This window comes from Oncorhynchus nerka, linkage group LG13 (genome assembly GCF_034236695.1).
Source record: "Oncorhynchus nerka isolate Pitt River linkage group LG13, Oner_Uvic_2.0, whole genome shotgun sequence".
In the NCBI taxonomy this organism is placed as follows: Eukaryota; Metazoa; Chordata; class Actinopteri; order Salmoniformes; family Salmonidae; genus Oncorhynchus; species Oncorhynchus nerka.
In genome coordinates this window covers 62,273,913-62,290,539 of record NC_088408.1, presented here as the reverse complement: position 1 = coordinate 62,290,539, position 16,627 = coordinate 62,273,913, and the positions used below count along the sequence as shown (strand labels likewise).

Sequence of the window (16,627 nt, the reverse complement as noted above, 5' to 3'; positions counted from 1 at the left end):
ATCATCTAGCTGACACCTGTAAAGCTTTCTCTTTCAATGTTACTCCTCTCAATGGGCCCGGGGAGAAAACAAATGGGCTCTAACAGGGTAGCCTACATATTCTTCCCTTGCAATCATTTTCAGATTAAAACCAGTGAAAATCCATGTTTCTGATGCATATTTTACGTGGTTGAAATACTGTCAGCTGTTATGTAAAATGATTAATCACTGAATAAGACACTCACATATGCCTACTTAAATATTTCACACTGTGAAGAACAATGTCTCTATTACAATGCATACTTTTAGTATATTGTGAATTACTTGTTTATTGTGAAAGATTGTGATATTGTGAGAAACGAATATATCGCATTACAACAGCCTGCTGCTTTTCACCACCTTCCAGGCCAAGTAGCCCACGTCCTCTGAAGTATTTGCATTTGCCCGACATACTGAAAGAAATACATCTTACCATATTGCTCCACTCCTTTTTCTGAGACAAATAAATAACATTTGGTGTATCATTGTACTGCAAGAAATACTTAATTCTGCAGAAGTTAATTTCATATAAGGTTACATGAGAGATGTTACAGGCCTGTCAGTGTTCATATTTCAGTTATAATTCCATTTAACCCATCTCAAGTTCAAAGGTATTGTTTTAGCCTTCTCATTTCAGCTCTCTCATTTGATGGCAAAGTAAACATGTTATAATGTGACGTATTAGTATCTCACAATATCAGGATATTTCACCATAAACAAGTCATTCACAATAATATTCAAAGTAGGCACAGTAAGTCTTTCACAGTGTGGAATATTTAAATAGGCATAGTACAGGATAGTTTACATTGCACAATTAAATAGTAGCCCTACATACAGTAATGGCAGTGTAGTAGAATACCAGGAATACTTGTACAGTGGTGCAATATAGTTAACAGCGGTGTCGGTGTAGAGATATGGAAAGAGTCCTCTTGTGACAAGAACATGGAGAGAATAGATACTTTTTTGTTCATGGGTTAGAAAGGAAATGTGTCTTCTGCTTTTCCCAACACCCTGCAGTGCAGCAACCCTAGGTGGAGAGCAATTCTGAGGGGCTTAAGTGCCTTGCTCAAGGACACAATGTCAGGAGATGGTACATGGGAGCCTTCCAGCTGCCAGTTCAGTTCCATACCCAGTTTTGTGTCGTCCTGGGCATGAACCATTGTAGTCATGGCACCACACTCATTAATTTGTCCTGTAGGGACCCAAAGTGGTGCACATTTTTGTTTTTGCTTTAGCACTACACATCTTATTTAAATAAAAGGAGGGGGACCCTGTTATATGTTCAAGAAAGCAATAAGCAGAATTCATTATTGCTGGCCTCATTGCCTGTGTGCTACAGCGGTTACAGCTGCTGACCCCAGCACACATATAACAGCGTAGTTATGGGTTTGAATCAGGCCCACTTACCTTCCTCTTCTTTCCACTCTCTTTCCCACTAAATAATTTTAATAATAATAATAGGCTTGTATAATATAATGACGATATAGGCTATGTCTAATAATATGCCATTTAGCAGTGGGAGGATTGTAACAACACATGGGTACGGAAAAGTGTCAGATTCTTGAATGATAATATCCAGTCATTGTCGCCTGATTAAAGAGACAGGGATGGCGTGCACTGCTGGAGTGGGGATGGTGAAATCAGCTGTTCAATCAGCTGTCAATCAACTGATGGCCCAAATCAGCTCATCAACTCAGCTAGGGAAACAAACAGTAGCCTGTTACTGGTTTTCACAACTTTTATTATCTGACAATGGATAGGCTAACGGGTAGCCTTTTATTTATTTATTTAATTTCACCTTTATTTAACCAGGTAGGCTAGTTGAGAACAAGTTCTCATTTGCAACTGCGACCTGGCCAAGATAAAGCAAAACAGTGTGACACAGACAACAACACAGAGTTACACATGGAGTAAACAATAAACGAGCCAATAACACAATAAACAAGTCAATGACACAGTAGAAAAAAGAAAGTCTATATGCAGTGTGTGCAAAAGGCATGAGGAGGTAGGCAATAAATAGGCCATAGGAGCGAATAATTACAATTTAGCAGATTAACACTGGAGTGATAAATGAACAGATGATGATGTACAAGTAGAGATACTGGTGTGCACAAGAGAAGAAAAGTAAAGAAAATAAAAACAGTATGGGGATGAGGTAGATAGATTGGGTGGGCTATTTACAGATGGACCATGTACAGCTGCAGCGATCGGTTAGCTGCTCAGATAGTTGATGTTTAAAGTTGGTGAGGGAAATAAAATTATTCAGCGATTTTTGCAATACGTTCCAGTCACTGGCAGCAGAGAACTGGAAGGAAAGGCGGCCAAATGAGGTGTTGGTTTTGGGGATGATCAGTGAGATATACCTGCTGGAACGTGTGCTACGGGTGGGTGTTGTTATCGTGACCAGTGAACTGAGATAAGGCGGAGCTTTACCTAGCATAGACTTATAGATGACCTGGAGTCAGTGGGTCTGGCGACGAATATGTAGCGAGGTGCCAGCCGACTAGAGCATACAGGTCGCAGTGGTGGGTGGAATAAGGTGATTTGGTAACAAAACGGATGGTACTCTGATAGACTGCATCCAGTTTGCTGAGTAGAGTGTTGGAAGCTATTTGCAGATGACATCGCTGAAGTCGAGGATCGGTAGGATAGTCACTTTTACTAGGGTAAGTTTGGTGGCGTGAGTGAAGGAGGCTTTGTTGCGAAATAGAAAGCCGATTCTAGATTAGATTTTTGATTGGAGATGTTTAATATGAGTCTGGAAGGAGAGTTTACAGTCTAGCCAGACACCTAGCTATTTATAGTTGTCCACATATCCTAGGTCGTAACTGTCCAGGGTGGTGATGCTAGGCAGGCGGGCGGGTGCGGGCAGCAAATGGTTGAAAAGCATGCATTTGGTTTTACTAGCGTTTAAGAGCAGTTGGAGGCCACGGAATGAGTGTTGTATGGCATTGAAGCTCGTTTGGAGGTTAGTTAGCACCGTGTCCAAGGAAGGGCCGGAAGTATACAGAATGGTGTCGCCTGCGTAGAGGTGGATCAGGGAATCGCCCGCAGCAAGAGTGAAATCTTTGATATATACAGAGAAAAGAGTCGGCCCGAGAATTGAACCCTGTGGTACCCCCATAGAGACTGCCAGAGGTCCGGACAACATGCCCTCTGATTTGACACACTGAACTCTGTCTGCAAAGTAATTGAGTCTGCCGATAAGAATACGGTGATTGACAGAGTTGAAAGACTTGGCTAGGTCGATGAAGACGGCTGCACAGTACTGTCTTTTGTTGATGGCGGTTATGATATCGTTTAGTACCTTGAACGTGGCTGAGGTGCACCTGTGACCGGCTCGGAAGCCGGATTGCACAGCGGAGAAGGTACGGTGGGATTCGAAATGGTCAGTGATCTGTTTATTAACTTGGCTTTCGAAGACTTTAGATAGGCAAGGCAGGTCTGTAACAGTTTGGGTGTAGGGTGTCACCCCTTTGAACGTGGTGTATGACCGCTTGAGGGGGGCGCTGTTGGCCCGGGATTGGAGTAGCCAGAAGGAAGGCATGGCCAGCCGTTGAGAAATGCTTATTGAAATGTTCGATTATCATGGATTTATCAGTGGTGACCGTGTTACCTAGCCTCAGTGCAGTGGGCAGCTGGGAGGAGGTGCTCTTGTTCTCCATGGACTTTACAGCCTACAGTTTACATTGGAATATAATCAAATAACAATTGGCCTATTGCAACCATAGATGGCACTGGATTATCGCCATATGATGTCATATTAAACCATCAATACGCAATAAATTCACCTGCACAGTTGATCTCAATTGCAAACATGATTGGTTACCTCTCCCTAAAAGATTACGTCGGCATTACGTTATGCCTCACTCACATGCTAATCGGAACTAGGAAACTCTGAAATGTCAGATTCTCAGAGTTTCAGAGTTCCTAGCATGTGAACTAGCATGTGAACGCGGCATTAGTCCTGCTTGTAACCAAAGTCTTTCAAGATATGTTCACCCTCTGATTTTTAATCATCGGAACAACTTATTAACATAAACACATTTAGCATCTCCTGATTTCCGTGCATAGTCTACAAGCCACTTTGGAACATCTACATTTGAAAAAGTCTAATAAATCCATTTAATATAGCCCACACTATCACAATAAATCCATTAGTTATTTTACACAGGTCTAAAGAAACATGATATGAAGAAAAAGTAGTCTATTTTCAGAAGAACAGAATAGTATATTCTGAGTTGTCCTTATGTTAGGCCCTGATCTGGCTATGCCATTATGGCTGTGGGCTAAACTAGTTCATTAAGCTGACAAGATTTGCTTAGAATTCCATAGCATTCTCTTAAATTATTTTATAGTATTAAGAATACAACAGAACCTAACTGAATAAAATAGAACAATTCCTGAGGGAATGCAGCTTTTCTGTGTTAACAAAGAAACAGGTCCTCCTATATGCTTAATTTAGAGTTATTTATGCAACTTTAGTTGTGATAGAAACGTTGGTCTGTGTTTTGATTTTTAATACATTCTAAGCCGCATGAAAGGCATGAGCTCTGCTTTGTTTTATTGTGAAGACTACACACACTTCATCAGCCTCTCATTCACAATTTGACAAGCACTTCATACATTTCTCACCAGGCCTCGAATTTCCTGCGGCATCCCCCTTGTGTGGCCATAATATCCCCTTAAAAATCCAGGCCTTTTGCAGCCAAAGTATAATAATTATAATTCCCCTCTCCCTGCAGCCGTGCACCGAAGCACCTCTTACTCACATGGCTCTCTCAGATATCTCAATTCTTATTAGCCAATGCAGTCACGTGATTGGGTCCTTCTCAGCCCCGAAGTAGAGTACGAGTGAAGACAGCCAAGTGAAGACAGCCACATTGAGGATGCTACTGCGCATAGCAAGATGTTAAAAGAACTGTCCACATTTACTTTTCGTCAGTCAACAAGATGATTACTAACAAACAGCAGAAGCACTAGCCTATGTCAATCTACTATCCCCCATAGTACAAAAGTTGACCTATTCTATTGGTGAACTTGTCCTTCTGTGCGAGAAATAAATATTCCAAACACACTCTGGGACAGTTGTGGGATGCCACTCGCATCAAATAACCACTCGCATCAAATAACCTTTTAAAAGCAATAAGGCTGATGCAACAGATCAGAATGTTTAGCTTAAATGCTGAAAAACCATTAGGGTATTTCTTCACATTATAAGCGCGGAAACGCGCACACGCTAGCAGGCTATAAGCGTGAATGTTCCAAATTGCAATCAATTAGTGGGAATGCAGTTATGCATGTAATGCTTTACTATAAAGGTGCATTTGTGGTGAATATGATCTTCCCCAAACTTGAAACTCATGAGCCGCGTATGTCAGTTAGGCTCTACACAGGTTGTAAAGTGGATTAATGTGCTTAATTTTGAGAAGTTATTTGGCCACTTTAGTTGTGATACAAACCTTATCAAAACATATAGACCTAAGGCCTAGGCTACATGAGGTTTGCGACTATGATTTCAAAAAGTATTAAAACTTGTTGAGGATAGGGGGCAGTATTTTCACTTTGGATGAATTGCGTGCCCATAGTGAACTGCATCAAACTCTGTCCTAGATTGCTAATATATGCATATTATTATTACTATTGGATAGAAAACACAACACAAGTTTCTAAAACTGTTTGAATTATGTTTGTGAGTATAGGGCAGGCAATCTTCCAAACAAGAAGTGAAATTCTGAAAGTTGGGACAACTTTGACGTCATCGCCCCCTCCTTTCCCAACAAGATATGGATCTGGAAGCACTTCATACGCCTTCCATTAGATGTCCTCATTCAGTAGAAAGTGGAATGGAGCATTTGCTGTGAACTTTGACCTAATGGGAGGGGAAATAGTCAGTGTCCCTACAGAATACCATTTTCCTGTGGCGTATTTCTCTGTGGGTGCTACCGCTGTTCCATTTGGCTCCAGATGAAAACGTATGATCCGGTTGGAACGTTATTGGATATATATGATAATAACATCCTGAAGATTGATTCTCTACTTAGTTTGACCAGTTTATTCGACCTGGAATATATCTTTTGGAAGTTTTCGTGCGAGTTATCTTGGACCAGCAGTCAGTTTCTGGGCACGTGAACTGAAAGGGATAGCAAATGCAGCTACTTGGACACGAGTATTGGACATTATGGAACAAAACAACGATTTATTTTGGAACTAGGACTCCTTGCACTACATTCTGATGAAATATCATCAAAGGTAAGGGAATATTTATGTTGTAATTTCGTATTTCTGTTGACTCCAACATGGCGGAGAAATACTGTTACGTCTGAGCGCCGTCTCAGATTATTGCAATGTTAGGCTTTTTCCGTAACGTTTTAAAAAAATCTGACACAGCGGTTGCATTAAGAACCAGTGTATCTTTAATTTTAGGTAGAACATGTATCTTTAGTCAAAGTTTATGATGAGTATTTCTGTTATCTGGCGTAGCTTTCTATAATTCCTCCGGATATTTTGGAGGAATTTCTGAACATGGCGTCAATGTAAACCGAGATTTGTGGATATAAAAATGCATGTTATCGAACAAAACATAATTGTACTGTGTAACATGTCATATGACATATGATTTTCAAAAGGTTAGTGATTCATTTTATCTCTAATCCCGCTTTTGTGATTTTATCTTTGGCTGGAAAAAATGGCTGCGTTTTTCCTTTGATTTGGTGGTGGTCTAACATAAACATATGTTGTGTTTTCGCCATAACAGGTTAAAAAAGGCATGTACTGTTTCTTGCCTTACTGCACACAAGCTGGGCATCATTCACAAGTGGCTAATACTAATATTGTCACCCATTAGACTATTCTTAATTTAATCTTGTTTTTACATATACTAAATCATATATGTGTGAAATTTGTTTTGATTTAGAATTGACCATGATCATGCACCTGTCTCGGAACAGGGGCAGGGGAAACAAAATACATGTCTATCCACTTACAGTAAATAGCGAATAGAGGAAGCTTTTCCCACGGTTATTTTTCATGCCAGACACGTAGGCTATAATCCTGTTTTAAAGCAAAGCAATGTGCTTAATATTAGGAAAGTTGAGAAATAAATATAGTAGGCCTAGCCTATAGTAAGCTGATGGGATCCTCCTATTTTTAATAGCATAGCCTATAGAAATGTAGTGCAACATGAGCTCATGGGCTCTCATGAAGTGTTTGATTTGATTACATTTGCATTGATGTCAGTGTGATTAGAGGGACAAGAGAGTGCTGAGTACCAGGGCCCAGTTGCATAAAACATCTGAAGTTTATTTGAGCCTTATCTTTCCCTTAAGTAAGTTGCAAAAAACATTTTAGGGCAAATTTCCCCCTTAAATTAAGTGGAAAAAGTTAAGGGTGCCCATGAAGTCCCTTAAGTGCTTCATTCAGTATGGATATCAATGTAAACAGCATTTGTGGAGGTGACTGTTGCTTTCCTCTGCCCTGGATTCAAAAATATCCACCAACTAGCTAGTAGCTAGCTAGCTACTTAGCTAAACAATGGAAGGTGCATAATTCATGGTTACAAAGCTAGCTGGCTAACAAGCTACCTACTCTGTAAATTAGCTTGACGTGCTTGAAAGTAATAGAAACAAGTTGAGAAAAAAGTAACTGAAAGAAACGTGTTTTATTATTTTCTGAATCAATTTGTTTTTCCTCTCTTGAATGTAGAAGTTCTATTTTGTGATCCTCCAAAATAAATGCGATCTCTTTGACGAGATGTGAATCAGGTTGTCTCTATGGAAATGTTTGAGGGGCTCTATGACTCACCCTTAAAACAATTATCTTTGGCAAGGGAAAATTAATCCTTAAAAACCTCTCAATTTTTTGCCTAAAATGACATACCCAAATCTAACTGCCCTGAAGCAAGGATATGCATATTCTTGGTACCATTTGAATGACAGGTCGCCACATGTTCTTCTTACACTATACTGTTTCAGGCAATGTTTTGACCAGGGATAAACACTGTAATGATAGAGGCTGTGTTAGCACTAGTGCTCTCCTCCTAAAGCACTGTAGCACTAGCTTAAAACCTGTTTGGGATAGGGGGCAGCATTTTCATGTTTGGATGAAAAGCATCCCCAGAGTAAACAGCCTGCTAATATATGCATATTGTTAGTAGATTTAGATAGAAAACACTCTGACGTTTCTAAAACTGTTTTAATGATGTCTGTGAGTATAACAGGAGAAATAGCAGGCGAAAACCTGAGAAAAATCCAACCAGGAGGTGGGAAATCTGAGGTGTGTAGTTTTTCAACTCTTGGCCTATCGAATATACAGTGTCTATGGGGTCATATTGCACTTCCTAAGGCTTCCACCAGATGTTAACAGTATTTAGAGCCTCGTTTGATGCTTCTACTGTAAAGGATGGGCGATTGAGAGGGGATTGAGTCAGTGGTCTGTCAAAGTGCCACGAGCTGGTCACGCGCGTTCACATGAGAGTTAGCTTGAGTTCCATTTAATTTCTGAAGACAAAGGAATTCTCCGGTTGGAACATTATTGAAGATTTATGATAAAAACATCCTAAAGATTGATTCTATACTTCGTTTGACATGTTTCTATGGACTGTAACGGAAATGTTTGACTTTTCGTCTGAACTAAGCGCATTGAGTATTTGGATTACTGGGCTAAACGCGCAAACAAAAAGAGGTATTTGGACATAAAGATGAACTTTATCGAACAAATCAAACTTTTATTGTGGAACTGGGATTCCTGGGAGTGCATTCTGATGAAGATCATCAAAGGTAAGTGAATATTTATAATGCTATTTCTGACTTCTGTTGACTCCAACATGGCGGATATCTGTATGGCTTGATTTGTTGTCTGAGCGCCATACTCAGATTATTGCATGGTTTGCTTTTTTCCGTAAAGTTTTTTTGAAATCTGACACAGCGGTTGCATTAAGGATAAGTATATTTCTAATTCTGTGAATAACACTTGTATCTTATTTTAAGGTTTATGATCACTATTTCTGTAAATTGATGTGGCTCTCTGCAAAATCACCGGATGTTTTGGAAGCAAAACATTACTGAACGTAACACGCCAATGTAAACTGAGATTTTTGGATATAAATATGCACTTTTTCGAACAAAACATACATGTATTGTGTAACATGAAGTCCTATGAGTGTCATCTGATGAAGATCATCAAAGGTTTGTGATTCATTTTATCCCTATTTCTGCTTTTTGTGACTCCTCTCTTTGGCTGATAAATGGCTGTGTGTGTTTTTGTGACTAGGCTCTGACCTAATATAATCATATGTTGTGCTTTCGCTGTAAAGCCTTTTTGAAATCGGACACGATGGGTAGATTAACAAGAAGTATATCTTTCATTTGGTGTATTGCACTTGTTAATGTATGAAAGTTACATATTTAAAAAATATATTTTTTGAATTTCGCGCACTGCCTTTTCAGCGGAATGTTGTCGAGGGGTTCCGCTAGCCATAAGGCTGTTTTGGCTCTGCCCAGGACATAACCTTAAAGCAAGCCCAGGCAGTGGCATCGTTAGGCCTGGGCTTCTGGGGCTTCAGCCCCGGATGTTTTTGATCCAGCCCTGAACCTTTAGATGGTAAAATAATTATAATAAAAATACTTTTTTTTTTTTTTTGATTTGAGTTTCCATAACCACAATTCACTTGTGCTATGCAGAATAGAAAATACATATTTTACAGACATATTTTTATGACAAAAATAAACAATAAAATATAAGACCCTCACAAACTTTTACAGATGCCCCATTGAGAGCATCCTGTCGGGCTGTATCACCGCATGGTACAGCAACTGCATCGTCCGCAACCGCAAAGCTCTCCAGAGGGTGTTGCGGTCAGCTCAACAGATCACCGGGAGCACACTGCCTGCCATTCAGGACATCTACAGCACCTGGTGTCAAAGTGAGGCCAAGAAGATAATCAAGGACCTCAGCCACCCGAGCCATGGCCTGTTCACCCCGCTATCATCCAGAAGGCAAGGTGCATCAAAGCTGGGACTGAGAGACTGAAAAACAGCTTCTATCTCAAGGCCATCAGACTGTTAAATAGCCATCACTAGCCGGCCTCCACCCGGTACCCTGCCCTGTACTTAGTCACTGTCACTAGCCGGCTACCACCTGGCTACTCATCCCTGCACCTTAGAGGCTGCTGCCCTATGTACTGTACATAGAAATGGAACACTGGTCACTTTAATAATGTTTATGTAACAGTATAGACTTTACGTCCAATGTTTATGTAACAGTATAGACTTTACGTCCGTCCCCTCGCCCGACATGGGCGCGAACCAGGGACGCTCTGCACACTTCCTCGAAGCATCATTACCCATCGCTCCACAAAAGCTGCGGCCCTTGCAGGGCAAGGGGAACCACTACTTCAAGGTCTCAGAGCAAGTGACGTCACCAATTGAAACGCCACTAGCGCGCACCACTGCCAACTAGCTAGCCATTTCACATCGGCTACACTTAGATACTGTTTAATTCATTTCATATGTTTATACTGTATTCTAGTCAAGGCCATCCTATTCAACTATTCTTGCACATACACTATTCTATCCACGTATTCTTCAGATATGCTACATATTCTAACCACATGCTGTCCATAATGTCTATACATCCCCTCACACACACACATTTATATATTTATATATTTATTAATTCCATTCTAAGGTTTAGATTTGTGTGTATATTTCTGTATTGTTAGATACTACTACACTGTTGGAGCCAGGAACACAATAATTTCTCTACATCTGCAATAACATCTGCTAAATATGTGTGCGACTAGTACAATTGTATTTGATTTGATACAATATACTGCGCTAGCCAGTATAGGGTTGCCACTAGTTAACACAGCCATAAAGTCATTATTCTGGTTAAAACCCACCCATTTCTACACTTTCTCTTCTTAATGTATGATTTTAAACCTAACCCTAACCTTAACCACACTGCTAACCTTATGCCTAATCCTAACCTTGAATTAAGACCAAAAGGCTCATTCTTGTAGCCTTTGTGGCTGTGCAATCTGACTTTGTGGCCGTGTTATCTAGTAGAAACCCAATAGAAGACACTGCAAGAAGCCCCTGGAGTGAAGCAGTAGCTGCTGTAATTGGTCAAGATATCACAACTCTGTGGGCTGCTCACGTACCTTGAACGCCCCCCCACCCCTACAGCAACGGTTAGATGTCAATATCATCATTCAGCAAAACGCCTGTCGCTCTGCTCAGTATAGCACAGAGCAAATATGGATATTTGGAACATCTTCCGAAAAAAGAGGGAAGAAAGTGAACAGGTTGAGCTGAGCATGAGCGGTCCGCAGTGAATGAGGTGGAGAAGGCAGAACAGCCAGAAAGTCGAGGTGCAGCAGCAATAGCAAAGTTAGCCACAGGTTTGTGCAGGGTTGGTGGTAGCTAACTAGCTAGTGGTAGTGCTCAGCATCCTTATGCTACTCGGTGTCAGTCAGAGTTATTTAATAGTATATTTATTGAATGGGCAAGGTAAGGATGTTGATATAAGTCATGATATTTGGAAAAGTGTTTATTTCCAGGGAGTGTGGGTTTTTGATGGGTTTCATTTCTGTAGCTAGCTTGGTTGGTAGCCACTTCGGTAGCTATTGGCTGGCTAGCTTGCTGAGTTGAGAGAAAGTTTTTCTGACTGAAGCACCTTCTTCTGACAGTGACACAGGGCCCCCATGTGGACTGAAACGGAACTTTACTACAACTTGATATTAACTGTGTTTAAAAAATGGGCAATGTTGAGGTGGTAGAACTGTCAAAATGAAATGAATCACGTCTTACAACCTATTCCATTCTACAGGTAAACATGTTATATCCATATAGATATAGGCTATGTAACTATTTTTAAAACATTGCCCATTTTTAAATTGGTGAAGTTATTTCATTGAGCTTTTATTTATATGACTGTTTTTGTTCACTTGTGCATTTCTACGAGAGGAACCAAACCGTGCTGGGCCGAACTGCAACCAGCACGAACTAGACTTGTTTGTTCTTGGTTGTTTTTTAATTTGCCGTGGAACTGGTGACAAGACTATGTTTAATATGTGGGAAAAACTGCAAATGTTTCGACAGTGACATTGTTGTGATTTTTGGTGACTGGCATTTTTAAGTATGGAGGAGGGAGACGTGCTGGTAGAGTTAGGCTATTTTGTGCCGTCCTTTTCATTTTTGTTTGTGGCAGCAATGGAGGCTGAACAGAAAAGAGCAAAGAAAGAGATGGAGAAATACACAACGTATCGTCATGCGAGGAGAGGATTGCTTCAGCCGGTTAAAAGATGTGTAGAAAGAAACGCTCGAGAGGTACAGTGCATTCAGAAAGTATTCAGACCCCTTGACTTTTTCCAACATTTTGTTACGTTACAGCCTTAGGTCTTTCCGGAGCCCGTCTGACCGTACGCAAAGATACACACGTTTAGGGGCTCGTAAGTAAGCATTTCACTGTAAGGTCTACACCTATTGTATTCGGTGCATGTGACAAATAACATTTGATTTGGTTTGATTTGAAGCCGTCAATGGCTGACTGGATCAGCCTGGAAAAGAGAATGGTTCGAACAGGGATGCTTAAAGGCCCTGTGCAGTCAAAAATGTTTTTACAGTGCCTTCGGAAAGTGTTCAGACCCCTTAACTTTTTCCACACGGTAAGTTACAACCTTATTTTAAAATGGATTAAATTGAAGTTTGTGGAAATGTGAAAGGAATGTAGAAGAATATAACACAATAGATCTGGTCAAATATAATACAAAGGAAAAAACAACCGTTCTTATGTACTTTTTTGTACCATCATCTTTGAAATGCAAGAGAAAGGCCATAATGTACTATTCCAGCCTAGCTGCAATTTAGATTTTTGCCACTAGATGGCAGCAGTGTATGTGCACAGTTTTAGACTGATCCAATGAACCGTGTGACCTGTTTCCATTGATCATCCTTGAGATGTTTATACAAATTGATTGGAGTCCACCTGTGGTAAATTCAATTGATTAAACATTATTTGGAAAGGCACAAACCTGTCTATATAAGGTCCCACAGTTGACAGTGCATGTCAGAGCAAAAAACAAAGCCATGAGGTCGAAGGAATAGTCCGTAGAGCTCCGAGACAGGATTGTGTTGAGGCAAAGATCTGGGGAAGGGTACCAGAAAATGTCTGCAGCATTTAAGGTCCCCAAGAACACAGTTGCCTCCATCATTCTTAAATGGAAGAAGTTTGGAACCACCAAGAATCTTCCTAGAGCTGGTTGCTCGGCCAGACTGAGCAATCAGGGGAGAAAGGCCTTGGTCAGGGAGGTGACCAAGAACTTGATGATCACTCTGACTGAGCTCTAGAGTTTCTCTGTGGAGATGGGAGAAACTTCCAGAAGGACAACCATCTCTGCAGCACTCCACCAATCATGCATTTATGGTAGAGTGGCCAGACGGAAGCCACTCCTCAGTAAAAAGCACATGGCAGCCTTCTTACATGCTGACCAGACCGGACACGTCACGTGCACGAGCGTCGCAAAATAAATGTAGAAATCCATGTTATTCAATTATTGCACCCACACTGCTCGCGCGCGCCAACGAGCGTCTGCGATGCCAAGGGCTAAAATAGAAGTCGTTCCTATTTCTGACGCAGATCGCGCTGAAAGTCATCTCCTCATTGGTTTATAGAAGCAGATAACCACGTACCATCTCCTCATTGGTTATACCCACGTGGGTGATTGAAAGACGAACTTTGTTGCCGGTTGCCGTGGTAATTACAATGAAAGTTTAGATGCGATCACCATATAAGTTCAAAGATGAAAAGGCCTGGAAGGAGGAGAAATGACTAGAAACGATTCGCTTGGCCGTTTTATGTGTGGAGGTCCTTGTGCGTTTCAGGTAAAATAACAACTCAATGTTTATATCCCAGGACAAATTAGCTAGCAACAGCAAGCTAGCTAAATAGGACAAATTAATGTTAGCTAGCAAGTGCAAGCTAGCTAGCTAAATTACCATACATGTTTAATGCTTTTTGACCTGTCCCCAAATTAATGTCATTGGTTCAGAGTTTATTTAGATATTTTAACCTGCGTGTCGTGATCGCGTTTGGTGTGGGGGGGCAAAATACATTTATACACGATGGCGCACGCGCATGTTAAGAGTTTACAAAAAAAAACAAGATTCTCTGGTCTGATGAAACCAATATTGAAGTCTTTGGCCTGGCACCATCCCTATGGTGAAGCATGGTGGTGGCAGCATCATGCTGTGGGGATGTTTTTCAGCGGCAGGGACTGGGAGACTAGTCAGGATCGAGGCAAAGATGAAAGTAGCAAAGTACAGCAGGTGCCTTGCTCAGGGGCAGAACAAGAGATTTTTACATTGTCAGCTCGAGATTCGATCCAGCAACCTTTCGGTTACTTGCCCAATGCTCCTACCCGCCAGGCTACCTGCTGCCCCTAAAGGGTCTGAAAACGCATGTCAATTTAATATTTCAGTTTTATTTGTATTTGTTTTATTTTGTTCTAGTTACAGTTTTGACTTAAATCGGCTTGGAAATCTACAGCAAGCTGGCAGTCAAGATCTGAATACTTTCCGAATGCACTGTATGTGTATCTGTTTAGCTAGCTGTCTTTGTGAATTGTTAAAAACGTATTAATGGATGAGAACAACTATGCAATAAGGTGCAGTCCTGCAATATGGTATTACTTGTTCAGTATGCTGTGTGTGGTAGTACAACATATCTATTTAGCTACATAATGTGTATCTGTCTATTGGATAGATACAGTACATACCTTGGACTAACAATACATCATACATGCAAGAGTAATATTGCAGACTGCAACTTATTGGAAGTGTAATAGCTAGCTGTCCTTTTTCAATACTGCAAGAGTCATTTAGCTGAACATTCTAATGAGAAACACTTCCTGACCTAATCAGACGATAATTTATCAACCCGATCAACTTTGTTATCTCCACCTATTCTATGGTGAGTTGATTTGTGTTCTATTGACTGGAGTGGCCAGCTCACATTCCTTTCAATACTGTCTATTCCAGACGGTCTGATCCAGGTGAGTATTACCATCTGAACAGTAATTGTTATTTATCTCAGGATCTTCTGTAATTCTGTGAGTGGGGAGGTAGGTGCCGAGGTAGAAATAGACAAAGTACTTTTACAACATCATGAACCTATAGTAATAATCTGCAATTTTCACTACATGGCCAAAATTATTTGGACACCTGCTTGTCGAACATCTCATTCCAAAATCATGGGCATTAATATGGAGTTGGTCCCCCCTTTCCTGCTACAACAGCCTCCCCTCCTCTGGGTAGGCTTTCCACTAGATGTTGGAACATTGCTGCAGGGACTTCCTTCCATTCAGCCACAAGAGCATTAGTGAGGTCGTGCACTGATGTTGGTTGATTAGGCCTTGCTCGCAGTCGGAGTTCCAATTCATCCCAAAGGTGTTCGATGGGGTTGAGGTCAGGGCTCTGCGCAGGCCAGTTAAGTTCTTCCACACTGATCTCGACAAACCATTTCTGTATGGACCATGCTTTGTGCACGGGGCATTGTCATGCTGAAACAAGAAAGCGCCTTCCTCAAACTGTTGCCACAAAGTTGGAAGCACAGAATAGTATAGAATGGCATTGTATGCTATAGCGTTAAGATTTCCCTTCATTGGAATGGGCCTGGCACAAACCCTGAAAAACAGCCCCAGACCATTATTCCTCCTCCATCAAACTTTACATTTGGCACTATGCATTCGGGCAGCTAGTGTTCTCCTGGCTTCTGCCAAACCCAGATTTGTCCGTCCGACTGCCAGATGGTGAAGTGCGATTCATCACTCCAGAGAACGCGTTTTCACTGGCAGTCCAATGGCAGTGAGCTTTACACCACTCCAGCCGATGCTTGGAATTGCGCATGGTGATCTTAGGCTTGTGTGCGGCTGCTCAGTCATGGAAACCCATTTAATGAAGCTTCCGACAAACAGTTATTTTGCTGAAGTTGCTTCCAGAGGCCGTTTGGAATTGGCTAGTGAGAGTTGCAACCGAGGACAGACTATTTTTACGCACTACGCGCATTAGCACTCGGCGGTCCCATTATATGAGCTTGTGTGGCCTACCACTTACCTAGACGTTTCCACTTCACAATAACAGCACTTATAGTTGACCGGGGAAGCTCTAGCAGGGCTGAAATTTGATGAACTGACTTGTTGGAAAGGTGGCATCCTATGACGGTGCCACGTTGAAAGTCACTGAGCTCTTCAGTAAGGCCATTCCACTGCCAATGTTTGTCTATGGAGATTGCAGATGGATTATTTTAGCAAAGAAGAAATACTCCTGGGATGTCAAGTAATTTCTGCACAACATTTGATAGAAATACAGTTTTTGTGAGTATGTAAAATGTCTGGGATCTTTTATTTCAGCTCATAAAAATCATGGGACCAACACTTTACATGTTGTTTCTATTTTTGTTCAGTGTACAGTACCAGTTAAAAGTTTGGACACACCTACTCATTCAAGGGTTTTTCTTTATTTTTTCTTGTTTTCTTGTAGAATAATAGTGAATACATCAATACTATGAAATAACACATGAAATCGTGTAGTAACCAAAAAAGTTTAAACAA

At 41.0% G+C, this 16,627-nt stretch overlaps 1 pseudogene; it reads left to right on the top strand.

Moving 5' to 3' along the window:
- The window catches only part of LOC115140658 (cytochrome P450 1A1-like), a 30,352-nt pseudogene that overhangs the window by 12,775 nt on the left and 950 nt on the right, over positions 1–16,627 (top strand).